Consider the following 17,013-nt stretch of genomic DNA (forward strand, 5'->3'; position numbering starts at 1 on the left):
TTTATGCTTTCCTGAGCATCCTTAATCATGGCCACAGTAAGTGTAATTATTGTGTTTGAGCAGGAAGCTCAAAAACCAAATACTTGACACTGTGAGTTGTAGATTTGAATTTCTGTTTTAATTCTGCTTAATGCAGCTTAAAATGAACAAAGTGCCTATTCCTCTTCAGTTTCCACAGACTTCAGCATTCTAGGGAAGGACGTAGGAGAAAAGAAGAAACCAGATACATCCTTCTTAAATCTTACTACCCTGTGGCAAGCAGAGTGGTATTACTGAGAATTGTTCCTGTCTCTGTGTTCCTTTTGCTTAAACTCTAGAGAAACTAAATTTTTAAAGCTTGCTATCACAAAGCACAAATGTTGCTAGTGACAGCCAGCGTGGGCTTCTCCCACTATCCTGTGTGGTCTTAGATATGTGAGAGAGGCAAAGCAGCAGGCTGCAATGGAAGTACAAAACTTCAGGTCCTCAACATGAAAGGAAAGTAGACTAAAGTGTATTAAGAGATGTGAATCATCAAATTAGCATGCAGTACTGGATATAGCAGTCAGTATTGGTAGGTTTTTCTGTAGGAAAACCTGCGGTATTTTTAGCTGTTGCTGTCCAATGTCTGTCAGAAAAGTTGGACTGAGCAAAATGAGGCAAAATAGCATTTTATAGTAACTTCCTTTGGATGATGATCTCTCTTCCATCTATTTTTCTTCAAATGCAATTGTTCTAGCCAGTTGTTTGTTCTCTTGCAAAACATGTGCTTAAGAAGCTAGCCTGCTATCCAATGGATGTCTGTATTGGGTCAGAAAGGTCCCCCTTTTCCAAGGAAGGCAAATCGGGTGTTTGTTTACTTCATCAAATGCTATGCATGTGAAGCAGAGCACAAGGTCTTCTATTGAAATATCTGCAAATGTGGAGGTCTGAATTAAGTCTGTTGGCTGGGAAGGGTGTTTGGTTCCTCAGGTATAGCACGTAGAGCACCTTGCAGCTCCTGAGCCAGCTCACACTGACACTGGCTGAAATCTGGATCTGAAAAAAGGCAGGAATGAAAATCCTTCACTGGGAGAACACTCACAAGCCATGTACATTTTAAAATATTCCTGTTCAATAACAATAGCTCTTTTGTTTCTTATTTGCTAATAATAACTTCCCTCCTAGTGTTTTCAGCTGAACCATCTTAGAGATGACACAGGAGTCTCCCCCACAGACGAATACGCAGTTACTGGCTCGTTACAGAACAGCATGTCCCTGAAGTAGTCCTAACTGGAAGAACACCCTTCTACTTCTTACTCTTCTTCTTTCTGCTTCATGGAAGTCTTTGGTCCTGGCAAAGAATTGCAGTTCTGACCACCCATGTTCAAAGTGCTGGTTGTTTCCCTCGGTGAGCATGAAACTTCCTAGACATCCCTGCATCCTGGACAAAGACAACTTGGGTAGCAGTCAGCCTATGTGAACTGCCTTTTCAGTTAATAACTTCCTCTCCTCAGCTGTAATGTTGTTGACTGCTTAACAAATACTGCTTTTGACTTGAGAGGTGTTTGCATGTGGTACTGTGAACACTGGGGTAGGCGTGAAGTGATGGTTCCCCTCCAGTTGTCTTTATATGAATAGTTTTATTCCTAAACTTTTTTTCTCTTGCCAGGTAATGCTTGTGCAAGATACCAGCAGCTTCAAAAACTGTTGGGAAGCATACTTCAAGCTAGAATAATGTATGTGCTGAGGGACTGCGGGTACATCACTGCATAGAAATGATTGAATTGAGACTTAGAGCGATCTGTGTTATTTCCTTTACTTTTTAACTCTTAACTAAATTTACAGGAAAGTAAATTAAAATGAGCCAAAGAATAATGCAAAGTGTTTTGGACAGAAAAAAAAAAATCACGAGAAAACAGTGGATTAACAAAGTAAAATAAACTAATAACAGCTAATGTTCTTATGGCTAGCTTCATGTGGCTGAAGCTTATACCAGTTAATAATGAAAGAAAGAATACAATTGGAGTAGAAGAAATAGGGATAGTCATGTCTTTCTAACGATCATATATATGTATGATTGTTATATATATACATATATCTATATCTATCTATATACACGTGTATACATATATATGTATACATATATATATATATATATATATGTATACACATGTATATATATGGTACTTATCACCTGCTTTAAAACTCATGCTCACTTTGGTAAGGTATCTTCATGATTTGTTCTGTGCATCTCTGGTGTCGACACCAAGAGATGGCCAGCCTTGATGATACTGTGGAATAGCCTAAATGTGTTCTGAGTTAGTGTTTCTTCCTTTACTAAATTTTCAAGATCACTGATTCATATCAATGTATATCCAAAGTATTGTTTTTTCAATTGCAATTGAGTTTCTGTACAACTCTAGAAATCATTATCCTTGGTTTGGCAGTAGGTTTACTGTATACTGTGTATGTAGATCAGGGAGGTTTATTTTCTCTTTGAATCTCCACTGTAGTCAAAAAGAAAAAGATCTGCAGTGTACAAAAGCCTAATGTTTATTTTGATATGTTTCAGCAGTCTGCAGATTGCAGAGGCCTGCTGAAGTAAATGTTTGGCTTACCACAGTTGGAAAGTCTCATTAGGAAGTTGTTTAAAAATATATAGAAATACTGTAAATGCTGCAATAAGTTCGTTATTAGGATCTCGTTCAGGTTGGAATAGTAATGAAAATGTGTTATTTTCATTAAATAATTAATTAAATAGAAGTAAAAAGTTTTACACCTTCATAATTAACCCCAGAGAACAAACTCCCTTCACAGATTAACACTGCTTCTGGTTTATGGGGATGATGCAGAAAGAATGAAAGTGTTGTATAGGAAGCTCACAGGGGATCGGATAATTACAGCATCTGTTCTCTTCTCAAGTACGTCTTGGTGGTGGCTCTATTTTGTTTGATAATGTTGAGGTAGGTTATTTATTAATGGAAGGTTCAATCTTTCTCATTCAGAAAGGTAAACTCATGTTACATGGAGAGTTGGCAACAGATTGTTATAACATGTTATTGCTTCCTAATGTTCTGCTTTCAGTGAAAGCTTGTAAAATGAATGAGATGGAGCTAGTGGTGATGATCCCTGTGGGAGTAGAGGGTGACTGTTGAAAAACAGTGCAGCTGGCATACCCAGGAGGTTGCATTTTTTGAGATGTTGAGCTGTAATAAGTGAATACTCTTTCATTGACTCCTAAAAAGCCTCATATAATGAGTCAGAACTCATTCTGTGCAAGTGTGATCTCTCTCTCACTCTTAGTAACTGTTAAGGGAAAGAAGGCAACACTTGATAAAACATTACTGCAGTCTTTTTGCTTTGAGATTTCAGATGGGTTACATAATACCCTTGAAAACTGATGGTGAGATATATGGTTTTGACCTTTATAATTGCCTTGTAAGTGTTCTACAGTCATTCCAATTTTCTCCTCTTCTCAGTATCAGTAAATTGCAGGGGACTCAGGCTAGCCTTTTAAGTTTTATTCATGTAGATAATGCATCTATCCATAAACTACATTTGTAATGTAGTTTTTGAGGAACTTCCCATGTGGTGATACTGCATTCCCCATCATGATACAGAAAGCTTGTAGCTGTATTTCCCATCCCAAAGAATATACTCTGTAAGCCACTCTTTCTTTATAGGGTGTCCCCTTGGATGCCTGTCTCAAAGTACTCCTCCTTTGAGTACTTCCTGGTTTTGATTCTGTCTTGATCATGGTGTTCATGGCATCCTTGGAAGTGAGTGTGGTTTCATTTGAAGGTCCCCATTGCCAGCTGGTTTCAAAGAAAACAACCTGGAGACCTGTTAGCAATATTCTATTCATTTATTTCTTTGCAACTTTCTGACAAGAGGCAAAGGGTAGAGGTAAAATCAAGCACTTGGAGCTCATTCTCAGCTACACTGATTTCTAGCATCTTAAGCCAAGAAAAGCAAGGAGCAACATCTGACCCAACCAAGGCCAAAATGCACTAAGTCAATGGTAAAGTTGGATAAGCAGAGTTTTCTCTCTTAGCATTGGCTGGAGGCCAAGATGGCATCAAGTCAGAACCCATGGCTATCATCAGGGAAAGTTTTAGGTCAGGAGGGAAGGGAGGAGTATATAAAGCACTTTTCCCACCCCTGAATTTGTGTTCTAAACTTCCATAGGAATTACTCCCAAGTAAAGCATCTCACTTCATGGGTTCATGCAAGAAATGAAAAATGTGGCTATGGGCACATTCTTCAACTGCCTTAAGGTCTCTGGTAACTAGCAGAAAACAAAGCTATCATATAGCATCTTCGAAGTTAGACCTGCTTTGGTCAACAAACGGGACTAGAGGCTCTCCTTCCAACCAAAAGTTTTCTGTTATTCTGTGATTTCTGGAGCATTATCTGTGAAATGTGTAAAACAAACTAAGGATGATAGAAGCAGTTACCGGTATTTATGCCCAGACAGGTTTTAATTTTAATGACACAGAGAAGTGTAGCATTCAGCAAAGATGAGTTGCTGTGAAACTGCTTTAGAAGGGCCAGTGATCATCAGAACCTTTGGGCCACTTCTGGAAGATACGGCCACTTCTCCTTAAGAAAACTCAAATTAAAAATGGGTTTAAAAAAAAAAAAAAAAAAAAAAAGACTTTATTTAGCCATCAGTTTTTGCCTTGCTGAATGGTCTAGACTCCTCAGTGGAAGCCTGAAAGGTGCCTAGAAGGATCTTCTTTAACTTACCACAAGCTACAAGCAGTATGGTCAAATACAGATTTTGGCTCCTACTGGCACACAGCTTTTAACCCATTCCAAAAAGAAATAGGAACGTCATACACATTCACCTTTGATATTGTAACATTTGTAAATGTAGAGGCAAATTAGCATGACTTTAAATGGTACTTTTTCCTCTTTTTTCTTTATGTATGTATTTATTTACAGCAAAGTACCATGTGAGGAACCTGGCTTCTCAAGTGTTGACAGATACTCTATTGTGAAGGTACTTCTTATATTTAGGGCTAGTGTAGGAATGAAGAAATGGATGGTTGGGTTTTGTTTTGTTTTAAATTAGATTTTTTTTTTTCCCTCTAAAGACACTTGCAATTTATTTTGCCACCTGTTCAGACATTGTAGTTTAATTTTGAAGGGTGTGAACATAACACAGAACTTAGCAACAAAGCAACAACTCACTGAATACATCTTAATGTGCCATACTCCATGCAAAGTTGATTTACTCTGTACACAGACTGCCTGGCAAGGCCAGTAGATCATTACAAGCTAGACTGAAATAATGTTACATTTAGCTTCTCCATTTATCTTGGGAGATCCAGATGAGATGGCTGGTTAAGCAGCTAAATTGGAAAGCCAAACTAACAAAAACCTTCACCTGGACCTCCCCACACACCCAGCCTCTGACCCATTGTATTAGAATATTGTGTAAAGTGTGTTTGATTTGTTTCTCCTGTGCCAGGTGTTTCATGCTTCTCAGGCTACAAACAATGTGCTAATAATTCTCAGAGGAGTACGGATAGCAATCCTAGAGCCAGAAAAACCAAGTTCAGGAAAGGCAAAGTACACGGTAAGTTAATTTCTTTCCATTCTTTTGTATGGTAACTTGTAGCACAAGAAAGATCTCAGAAAATAATTGTGTCCAAGTGGTCAGCTATGACCTGCATCTCCAGGTCTGTGTACGTGACAGTGATATATTTGGAACACAACTGCAGCATTGTCACCATGAACATTGTTATACTTGGTTAGTGTTGTGTCATACGTGTTCTGGGATTTTGTGATAACATCTTGAGAGAAACTTACAGCAAGGCAGTAGAATTTTAGGGTTCAGGATGGAACCTTTTTAAACATCTGCAACTTACCTGTCATGGAGTCACACTAGAAATCTGGATGTGTGCATGTGGAAGCAGGAGTCTTACCCCAATAAAACTGTGACACGTAACCTTAGCCCCTTCAACCTGTACTGCACTTAAAACTGCAGCCACCTCTGACAGTGAGCATGCACTAAGTGCCATTCCATGTGGCAGAGCCAACGTTGATGGTGTGCTTTGCCTCAAGTTAGCAGGATAGCCAGCAGATGGCTGTAATGGTAGGTAAAAGTGTTGGCACATGAGGAAGGTAGGGCCAAGGCAATACATTTGTAATGTGAAATGTTTAGCATTTGCTGGCATAATTCCTCCCTATTTAAATTGGTGAAAATGAGTTTTGCTTTTGTATTTATTGTGGACTGGATTAAATAATGGAGTGGGCAAACAAAGCTACTTTTGGCATACTTCCAGAATAGGCAGAAGATAAGGTGATGTGGACAATCACACTGCATGAAATAGGTAACTGGGGACTGTGTGCACCACAGATGATGACAGAGCAAGTTGGCTTAATCTTGTTTTGTTTTAGATTATACATGTATAATTTCATGTGAAAATATAAGATGTCTGATGGTACCCAAACTCGTTTTGAGGACACTCAGCTGCAGAATCCAGCATCACAGAGGATCATTGTAGAGCTCTTGAGTACATAGACTTTTTTTCTGCCTCTTTCCAGCTATTTATGTGATCTTTTATAATAAACTTTTAACCGAAGAAAACAATTTTGTTATTAAGAGCACTTTCTTCCTATGTTATGCACGTATTGGAACACACTGTACTTTTTGCGTTGCAGCAATGCAATCCTGGAAAAAAGTGCTATCATTACACCTCCACAGAGGTCTAAATGCTGTATCAAAACGTGGATTACAATCCTGTACAATTAATATATATGCAAAATGTACCATGCATGATGAAATGATGGTCCATTTCCTTTGTGTATCTTTTCCATGTCTGTTCATTCATAATATTCACCAATGGTGTGTTCCTCAAGTTTAACAGAGGCAGTTCAAGTATTTGATGATCCAAGTGCCATTTTGGATGGGAAAAAGAGCTGTTGTGACTGACAGTGAAAATTAATTCTCATCTAGTCAATATCACATCTCTTATCATTCTTTAGCAAGAAGGCGACAAAGCTGGTGAGGGGTCTGGAGAACAAAGTTTATGAGGAGCAGCTGAGGGAGCTGGGCTTGTTCAGCCTGGAAAAGAGAAGGCTCAGGGGTAACCTTATCGCTCTCTACAGGTACCTTAAAGGAGGCTGTAGCGAGGTGGGGGTTGGCCTGTTCTCCCACGTGCCTGGTGACAGGACGAGGGGGAATGGGCTAAAGTTGCACCAGGGGAGTTTTAGGTTGGATATTAGGAAGAACTTCTTTACCGAAAGGGTTGTTAGGCATTGGAACAGGCTGCCCAGGGAAGTGGTGGAGTCACCATCCCTGGAGGTCTTTAAAAGACGTTTAGCTGTAGAGCTTAGGGGAGGACTGGTTAGTGTTAGGTCGGAGGCTGGACTCGATGATCTTGAGGTCTCTTCCAACCTAGAAATTCTGTGATTCTGTGTGATTTCTATTCTTTAGTAGGCAGTAGGAATCCAAAAGGATAACTGGGCAATTCTCATAGAAAAATCAAAGCTGGTATCACTGTTCTTCCTAGTCTAGCTAGACAGAATTGAACCAGGGATTTTCTTCTCTTGTGACAAGATAAGCCAAAGTTATTCAATGGGGGAAATCACATTAAAAATGTACATTTTATAATCACTTTTTATTTTTTTATAGTTAGTATAAAAGTCGCTACTGCTTACATGACACAAGACTGCAGTATTTCGTCACTGTTGAAGGCATATGAGTTAGTAACTCTCAGTCACTAGAGTTATCTCACATCCACATAGGACAAGCTCCGGGTGTCCCCTCTTCCTCAGCTGTTCCTTGCATGGTTCTTTCAGAAGTACCTTCCTTTTCGTTGCTCCACTGACCCACTCATATTGCATACAATGTGCAGTATTGGGTTCTTCCCTGCCCCTCTTCTGCCATGTGACTGCAGTGCTTCTAAATGGTCACATTCTGCCCATGTTAAAGATCTGTCAGATGTGCCAGGAAGGCAGAATGCATGTGCATGTCTTTTGGCATTCAGGCCTTCAGACACATCTATTTCTGAGCGTGCTTTAACTCTTTGCTACAAAATTCTGTGGTGAGAAACCTCTGCAGGTGTCTGTTCCAGTGCCTCACCACCATCAGAATAAAGAATTTCTTCCTTATTTCTATTCTAGATCTCCCCTCTTTCAGTTTAAAGCCATTACTGTGATCATCCCCATGGCCCTCCTCTGGGCTTGCTCTAATAGCCCCATGTCCTTCTTATACTTGGGGGCCTCAGAGCTGAACATAGTAAATACATAAATACATTTGCTCTACTAATCTGACAGCAACTCAAATGTCAGCCAAAAGTATGGTCACAGTCAAAAAAGCAAAAAGCTTTCCCTCTAGGAATCCTGTTTATTTATAAATGAGGCACATTTACCGTGTCCCTTGGGTATAATGCTGATGATTCTTCAGCTGTTAAAATTGATTATTTTTTTAAATTGGAAAATCATGTCCCCTCTGTCTGTCACTAACAACTTCCAGACCCTCCATAGATGCCATAGTGATTTAGAAATGAGATATTTTGCTTCTCTTTACAGCTCTGTAAGTAGAGAGCTACTGAGCATGTGCAACTGTCTTAGTAACACTGAGTGGTTATACATCTAGGCTCTTCACCAGTAGGGTATAGTTTTGCAATATTTTGTAATGCCTAACCTCAATAATTTTGTTAAGCGTAGCTGTAGTAACATACTAGTGAAGTGTCCTAAATTAGATATCCTGAGAGATATTTGAAGTCATCCTATTTCTCTCCAGTAAGTGGCAAAAGCATTGCAGATTTTCTGCATATTTCAGTACAGAAGTTTCATGCCTTAGTGATTCTGTTCTGTGCCAGTTCTTTACTGTAGAATTAACTCCAGAACATCTGTAGAACAAATCTTCTTGCACACTGTGCTTAGAGGGGGAAAAAAAAAAAAAAAAAAAAAGTATTGCTAATTGTGTGGGTGGCATTTCTCAGTCTGCTTCGGAGTGCTAGGAACCATATTGTATTATTTTTAAAGCCTCTGAAGGCTGATAACAATCTGTCTGTAACTGTAAAATAATAATCTGATGTAATGACAGGAGAAATAAACTTCCCAGCTGTCTTGATAGAAAAATATGTGCTTGTAACAATTAATAAAAGCAGTTGGCTGGCAAGAAGCAGTGCTAATTTCAATGATGTCTAATAGTAAGAATAATCTTTAAAGCCAAATTAGCTAGGAAACAAATAACCTCTTCTGGGTCCCAGTGTCACAGGTCAGCAGGAGGAGAGGTAAGCAGACTGACTTCCTTCCCTCTGCCCCACTGTTCTGGTCTGGCTTTCAGTGTAGCGGCATAGAATTCAGCAGGAACTCTAATTTAAGCACTATTAGCTCCAGTTACTCAAGAACAGATTTATTATTTTTTTTAATGTGATTTCCTCTAATTTATAGTTAGTGGTAAATTTTCCAAGGTATTCATAACTCAGGTATGTATTTGTGCCTTTTCAACTGGCATCTGTGTGTGGTTTTATTTGTTTTATTAATTAATTGTGAGCATGACTTTATTTATGACACTTACATGTACAGTTAGAGGATTTTCCTAAGTCTTTGAGGAAATCTTCTGTGGATTCTAGATGTTAAATTGTTTTTGTCCAAATGGAGTAAACAAGAGATTTTTCATTAGAATATCTTCCAGGTTCTACAAAGCTATCACCAAAATGTCATTAGGAGCTAATGCTTGTGTAGCAAACTTTCGAGATGACTTGAAGTTTTTTCTTATGGATAACTGACTATGTGTTCACTTACTTTACTAGACAAATCTAGTTCCTTAAAAACTTCCTATTGATCTATAAGAATAAACATCTCCTTATGTTTGTATGCAAAATGCAGCTCTGTTTTGTCTGTCCATTCGTATCATATCTAGTCTCTGTAATGATCTGTCAGACTGATATTAGCTGTAATAAGAACACTAAAAGTTGGGATTACCATTTGGATTCAAGGTGGATCATAATTAAGTTAGCTTTCCCTAAATGACATTTTATAGAGGGAATCATTCCCTCTATAATGGAATTCATATTTCCATTGCATATAGTCTAAGTTGCAGTATATAACTTGCCTTTAATATCCTTGCCTCTACTTCCATGTTTTCTGAAGTGGGAATGTAAAGGGAATGTTTCATATTGAAGACAAAAGACATATAAAAGAACTTTATTTCTACTCTAAAGATGAGATATCTATCCTAGACCAATAGATCTCTTTTAGATTCCCAATTCCACAGTTTTTGTCATGTATATCTTGTTAGGTTCAGGATGACAGTGACCTCTTAAGGAACCATCTGCAATCGGTGAGGTGTAGAAAGGTAGATAATCTGAAGGAGTAAGTGTGGTGGATGAAGGAAACAGCAGATTTTTCAATGAGTTGTACATACAGCAAATGTTGTGCAGGAAACCTTTCATGTTAAGAATTCAAAAGATTTTAATTCTTCAGTTCATTTTGTCCACTAACTTGTATGAATTCTGTGTTTTGGTCATTCTCTACAAAATGTTTGGAAGTATGTTCTTTGGGACAGGTTTATGTGATCAGACGTGAGACAGAACTGTGTGTTATTCTGCACATAGCACCAATACAGAGAAATTGGAGGAAATATTTAAAAAAAAATAAAATAAATGATTGGGTATGTGGTGGGGTTTCATTAGAAAGTTTAACATACAGCCTTCTTTTATTCTGTAATCTATCGTTAGCTCTTCATACAGTTACAGTGAAGATGAGAGACTTGGGAGTTTGTTAGAGTTTGGTATATTATTTCTTTAGCTGCTAATTAAACTTAACTGCTTCAGGTTCTTGTGCCCTTCATAAACTTCTCAAGGACGGCTTGGACTGCAGATTGGCTTGTAGAATTTATCTGCTGTTTAAATGTACTTGTCACCTAAAAGCTTTCTCTTGTAGAACTTTGAGGATTAAACTGGGAGTACTTGGAAAGTTTGAAACATTAGGCATCTTTATGAAGTCAGAGATGTCACATTATACTTCTATGAATCTATTCATCAAAGCATTTAAAAAACAAACAACAAAAACAGCAAAGATTAAAGACAGTCACTGTATCTGGAGTCTCATAGAAGATAATTTTCTGCTCATTCACTGTAAAGGAGAGAGGAATGATTAGAGTTTCATCTGCCAGAGTTGTTTATCCAGAATTCTTTTAAAAGGTCCAGAAGGATAAAAGTTTTGTGTTCTTATATTTTTGGGAATAAAAATACAAGTTTATCTTCACTTTTTTGTTTTCTGTCCAGATCTCACATCATGCTCCTCCTGGAATCACTAGCTTTTTGCAAGCTCAGAATGGAGAGGGTGAATAGAAGAATATCCCAAGTTGGAAGGGACCCACGAGGATCATTGAGTCCAACTCATGGTAGAACTGAAATTAAAGAGAACAGTATACATCGTATATGGCTACCATATGTGTTGGTTTCTCATGATAAATAGCTTTGTGCTGGAAGGCAGTGAGAGATAGTATCAGAGAAGGAAAGAAGGACGTGAGAAGGCTGAGAACCCCCCAAAAAGACTAGGGGTCTGGGTGAGACTTGATGGATTTATGCAGCCAATGTTTATAATGGATATAGGTAGTAAGCAACTGAAGTAGGGGGTTGATACCTTACTGACTGAGGTTTTTTATTTTTATTTTATAAACTCTGGACAGATTGCACTAACTCTGACAGAGATCTTTTTTGTCTGTCAGTACCAGCAGCAAAATGTATTAGAGGTCATGATAATGCACTTGAGTCTTTGTCCTTATTTCAACTGCCTGAAATGTTTATAGTAGATAATGGTATTGACATATGTACATTTAAATACTAATGTTTTGAAGTTTTAAGGTAAGAACTTCTTAAGAATCGGGAGCAGGCCTGCACTTAAATTCCATGTCGTCTTTACACAGCCTGGTAATGTATTTCTTCTTGTTCAAATTATTTAACCTCAGTGTAATTGCTGCATTTATAAAATGGGAATTACAGGACTCTGTGGGATACAGTCTGCATACATATGGTTGCTGTTACTTTTGCAGTACTGTGGGAAAGCAAAATGCTGCACTATAAAAAAGTCCTGCTGAGAAAAAGCAACCTGGAGACTCATTCAGCTACATCCTACAAGGGGAAACAAGTATCTCTCCTTTTCTCTGAAACTCTCTGCATTTTGAGACCCGAAGATATGTAGGCAAGATGAAACTACTGTGCCTTGAAGCAGAGAACAAAGCAAGGTAAGAGAACTAAACTTAACAAAATGAACCTTTTCTTAGCACAGCATTTAAGTAACATTGTATGGCTATTGCTTTTCCACTGTGGCTTCCTGCGTTAGCCAGATTAAAGCTAATTTATGTGTCTGCATATGCTGCAGTCAAACTCTTAATGGTGACTTCAGTATACCTCAAACCCTATAAATGTGTTTTGTAACTGTTAGCCTCATATTGACAATGACTTTCTGCTTGCCATAAGAGAGTTAAAACATCAAGAGAAATTATTTTTTGTTGCTTTGTATGTTTGCTTTTGTGCAATGTTTTCATTTTTGTAGTACTTTGTTACCAACTTCAAAAAGTTATAACAATGTCAATCATACCTGACAATGTCTTTATGTTTGGATTACAAAATTCAGCACTCACAGATTTTGATTTCTGCTTAGATTCAACTAACCCAATCACAGTGCTCTTGTTCTTATCTCTGTCTTGGATTAGCCAAACACTCAATTTCAGTATGTAACTGGAAAGTTCAACTCTTTTTCTGAGGTTTTGTGGACTTAAATCAGCTTTATGAGTATATTTTAGTAGCATACCTTTTGTAGATCTTTATTTGGGTTTGTCATACTTAAATGTGTCGTGGTCTCCCCCAAGGCGTAACAGTTTAAACTGTTGGAATTCAAACCATGCTGTAGAATGCTTATTCAATTACTATTGCAACATCCTTTCTTTTGACAATATTTTTACAAAAATCTGTATTATTAGTAATACTATTTCTTAGCTTGCAGCACAAAGGTTACTCTGCCCAGTTAGAATGCAAAAGGTTTCCCTGTTACCTTCAAATTTGGTAAGTTTGCAAATTCCCTTCAATGTGTATGTGTTTCATTGGAGATGAACCCTTGGCCCACAGATTTATCTTCCTTCCCTACACAAAACAGAAAAGGGAAGCGAGGAGCCAGACTTCTTTAATGCTTTTTTACTTTTAACTGGAAAATTTTTGTCAGTTTTAAGTGAACAGAAGAATTGTCACCATGCTTGCAGAGATGTTCTGCTTCTGTTTTTACCTACCTACAAAGACAAGAAAATACCTGCTTCCATCCTTGGAGGGCAGGAACACCTACGGCAGTGTTTTGGTTGAGTAGTAGTCATTAATGAGCTTTATCTTGACAGAATATTTTTAAGCTCAAAGTAATTTGCTTAGTTTATGATCAGTTCTGCCTTTAACCCAGGGCAATGCAAGACAGGTGAGGAGATTCAACACAGTGGCAATGCTTTATGTGAACAGACAGGGAGAAGTCTGATCATTTTCACCATGACAGGAACCCAGGAACCTGTCTACTTACACAGTCATATTATGCTGACAGCCACTCAGCTGCCAGGATTAATGAAGAGTGCAGAACATCAGTTGTGAAGATATTTTTTTTTTTTTTTTTTTTAGGAAAGCCTCTCCCTGCATCTTTTTAGGCACCCTTTCCTTTGCTGAATTCAAGTGAATCCCTTCAGACTTCTGCTGTGATTATGTCTGGCTTTGCCTTAAAGAAAGAATTGACTGTTTTTTTCACAGCAGTTATCTTAATGAATCTCTGACTGTGTTACCAGTTGGCCAACTTAGAACCTTCAGATAAAACCCCACTTTGTTTCAGTATATTTTTGTAACTGATTCTTTTTGAGTCTGTTATCCATGTTCCATATCCATATATTCAATATTTCACATTTTTCCTTTTTGCACTTAAAGAATGCTAGGCTTTACGTTGGTGAAGAAACCAAGAAACTGTTCTGCTCAGGACTGTTTTGCTTTTGGAAGGAACTTGAGAGCACAGCAGAGAACTCTGCTCACCTAGAAATCTTCAAAAATGAGTGTAAAGAATTCCTTTAAGGTGAATAGTGGAGGGAAGGGCAAAAGATAGGAGTTCACTCAATGAAGGCCTAAAGTGGTATTGGAGAGAACTGTTATGTTTTTGTTTGTTTGTTTTTGCCAGTCATGAGTTGCATGACAAAAGCTAGTATCTCACTGCATTTGCAGCAGAAGGTTAGATGGAAGACCAGCTGGGAAGTTTTCCTAACATTTTCTTTTCCAACGTCCTCCTCAGCTACAAAAGGAAATGCTTTCAGAAGTAAGGGAGGGATTTCTTTGGAGAGTTTTCAACAATGTTCTCAATTGATGTTGGGGTTCTAGTAGAAAATTAGAACATTAAGTAACAGTTTTTATTCCCTAACCATCAAACCTCATTAGCTTATGACTGAAAACGCTTATCTACCAAACTGCCTTCACACATGTCGCCAGATGTACCTCCCCAGATGTGCTGTGTCAGCGCAAATCATTGTATGGTGTTTCATTTACATCTTGTGACTTGGTGAAGATTCAGTGCTGCTCTTTCTGTTACTGATTTGTTCGTCGACTCCAGTAGGCTAATCGTGGTTGGGAATTCTTGGTGCTTCTGAAGGAGGAAGCTTCTCTTGATGGGCATTTGCCCACTGGTGATTTTTCCCTTCTATCCTACGTGTTCTGCCCGAGTCCGTGGTCTTGCAGGCTTCTGGTTTTCTTTGTGATGGGAAGTGGGACAGGGCAGTGCTCGGCTGAGTCCAGTGGCAGCCCTTATCCCCTTCCCTTTCAGCTCCAGTAGAAGTGCAAGACCGCGCTGGTGCGGGGCTGGCAGCTCTAGCTGAGTGAGGTGGGATACACCTGCGGACACCGGGAAGGAGCAGGAACCAGGCACTGGGAGAAGTCACCGCAGGCTGAAGTGAACTCCGCCGCCATCCCTCCAGCATCCACGCGAAGCATCGCGGCACAGGGCACGGGAGCGCGGCCGCCGGGCCCAACGCAGCCCGGGGACAGCCCGGACCCCTCCGGGCCCCTCCTTGCCCCTCATTCCCCCTTCCCCGGTGTCGCGGCGAGGCCGCAGCGCCGTGCTGGGGCGGGCCGGGGCGGGCCCTGCGGCCGGGCACCGCATGGGAGGAGGCGGCTCCGGCGGCCCGCCCCCCGCCTCCCCCCGCCTCACTGCGGGCCGGCCGAGGGGCGGCCGCTCCGCCGGGCAGCGCGGGCGGGGGGACAGCGCTGACGGAAGGCAGCAGCTGGGGGACGGCAGCGGCTGGGAGATCCCCCCCCCCCCCCCCCCCCGCCCCCGCCGCCCCGGCCGGAGGAAGATGGAGCTGGGTTAGCCAGGGCTTGCGGGAGGAGCGGCGGCAGGTAAGGGCGGCTTTGCTTCTCCCTCCTCGCCCTCCTCCTCCTCCGCTCCGCGGTGCGGTGCAGCGGCAGGTGGCCCAGGTGTGCCCGGCCCGGCCCGGCCCGCAGCACTGCCCTTGCCTCGCCCCGGCCGCAGGAGATGCCGCTGCGTGCCCTCGGCTAAGGGCAAAGCCGGGCTTGGGGCGGGGAGGGGGGAGGCGGGCAGCGCTGCCGGCCCGGCCCCCGCCCCGGCCCCCCCAGCTCGCCGCCGAGCTCGGGGAAGGCTGTCTGCATTGCAGGCTCTCGCCCCGGCTCCGCTTCTGCATCCGCGGCTTCATCTCGGCACAGGAGCCCCCGGCCGGGCCGGTCCCGCTCGGGCAGGAGGCGTCGGCTCCTCAGCCTCCCCTCAGGGCTCTGGGGGCTCGGGCTGCGGCGGGGAGGTGCTGGAGGGGCGGTGGGTGCTGGTGCTGCCCTGAGGGGTGCAGCTCCGGGGGGATCCGTCGGGGTCTGGGCCGGTGCCGGTGCCGGGGAGTTACGGGGCGTGACACAGTGCGGTGAGACAATGTGCACAGCGACCATAACGCAGCCAGGCACGCGACCTTACATAAGCTACATTCTGAAAGCTGTCTACCCCTACGCTCACCCTGGAGGTTGTAGGAACACGCCTGTTCTGAGCTCTTTCTGGAGCTCGTTATTATCCAGCTGAAATAACGGTGCAGAACCCCTCGTGAGCCGGTGCTGAAAATAAAAGAATAAATTGTTGACGACTTCTGCTGTAGTTCTGTTACAGTAAGTTCCTTGCTTCTGGTCACTGCCATGCACACACCACAATGCTCGCGGCTACGTGGACGTACACAGATCCACGCTGCAAGAGGGAAATGATGTCTCCTGTTGTCCCTTAAATGCGCCTTTTCGTTGGCCAACGCTAACGGTGTTGTATTTTAACAAACTCTTGAGGCTTCTCTCCTCAGGCCTGGTCAGTGTTACAATGTCTAGCATGTAGAAACAAATCTGGATGTGAACAGAAAGAAACCTTTCACGCTTTTAGTTTGACCTTCACCATATCAGACAAATTCTTGAAACAGATGGTCAGGGCAAGTATTTTGCACTGCAATGGTTGAAAATATGCTGCTGGACACAACATACACAGCTCAAATCACACACAAGATGAAACAGTGTTTTAAACTCTGTATCCAAAGGAAACTAATGTCTGATAAATTTGGCCCACATTTTATTTTAACTCAGTCCTTACAGATGACATTGACTTTAGGAAAGGTTACTATGGCACAGATTTAACGGAAATTATATTGAGCGTCTGGAATTGAAAGTACTCTTGGTAGGAAAAATACTGTGTTGTTTTTTATAATCTGTTGTTATAATGAGCGTGATAGCTGTTGAGGCTGGATCCATCTCCATTTCCTGCTGTTGATATGAGTTGTCTAAATGGACTCCCTTCTACTGTGGATGAAGGCCAGATTTTGCCCAGGTGTGTATGTGCTTCTCTAACAAGGGCGCGCTGGAGTTTCCCCACTTGAGTATGAAGTATAGCTGAATATTGACACCTGTCTTGCTTTGGGATGCCTTCTGTTATATCCTATAACCCATAGCCTTTTGATAAGGCTGTAACATCAGTTGTGGTGTGGAGTGTAGCACCCAAATGAAAATGCACAGATTAACAACGATGATATGACATGGAATAGAA

General features: G+C 41.1%; 1 protein-coding gene across 7 annotated transcripts in view; it reads left to right on the plus strand.

Moving 5' to 3' along the window:
• OTUD7A (OTU deubiquitinase 7A) overlaps positions 1-17,013 on the plus strand; it is a 159,795-nt gene that overhangs the window by 21,598 nt on the left and 121,184 nt on the right. For 3 of the 7 annotated variants that reach the window (XM_068696339.1, XM_068696340.1, XM_068696343.1), the window contains 2 exons: positions 5,438-5,545; positions 11,214-12,175. The gene's annotated coding sequence lies outside the window, so the exon portion shown is untranslated. Of the gene's footprint in view, positions 1-5,437; positions 5,546-11,213; positions 12,176-15,140; positions 15,336-17,013 lie in introns of those variants that run through there. The other 4 variants (XM_068696344.1, XM_068696337.1, XM_068696346.1 and 1 more) reach the window with 2 other exon arrangements.

Source organism: Anas acuta, chromosome 12, assembly GCF_963932015.1.
Source record: "Anas acuta chromosome 12, bAnaAcu1.1, whole genome shotgun sequence".
NCBI lineage: Eukaryota > Metazoa > Chordata > Aves > Anseriformes > Anatidae > Anas > Anas acuta.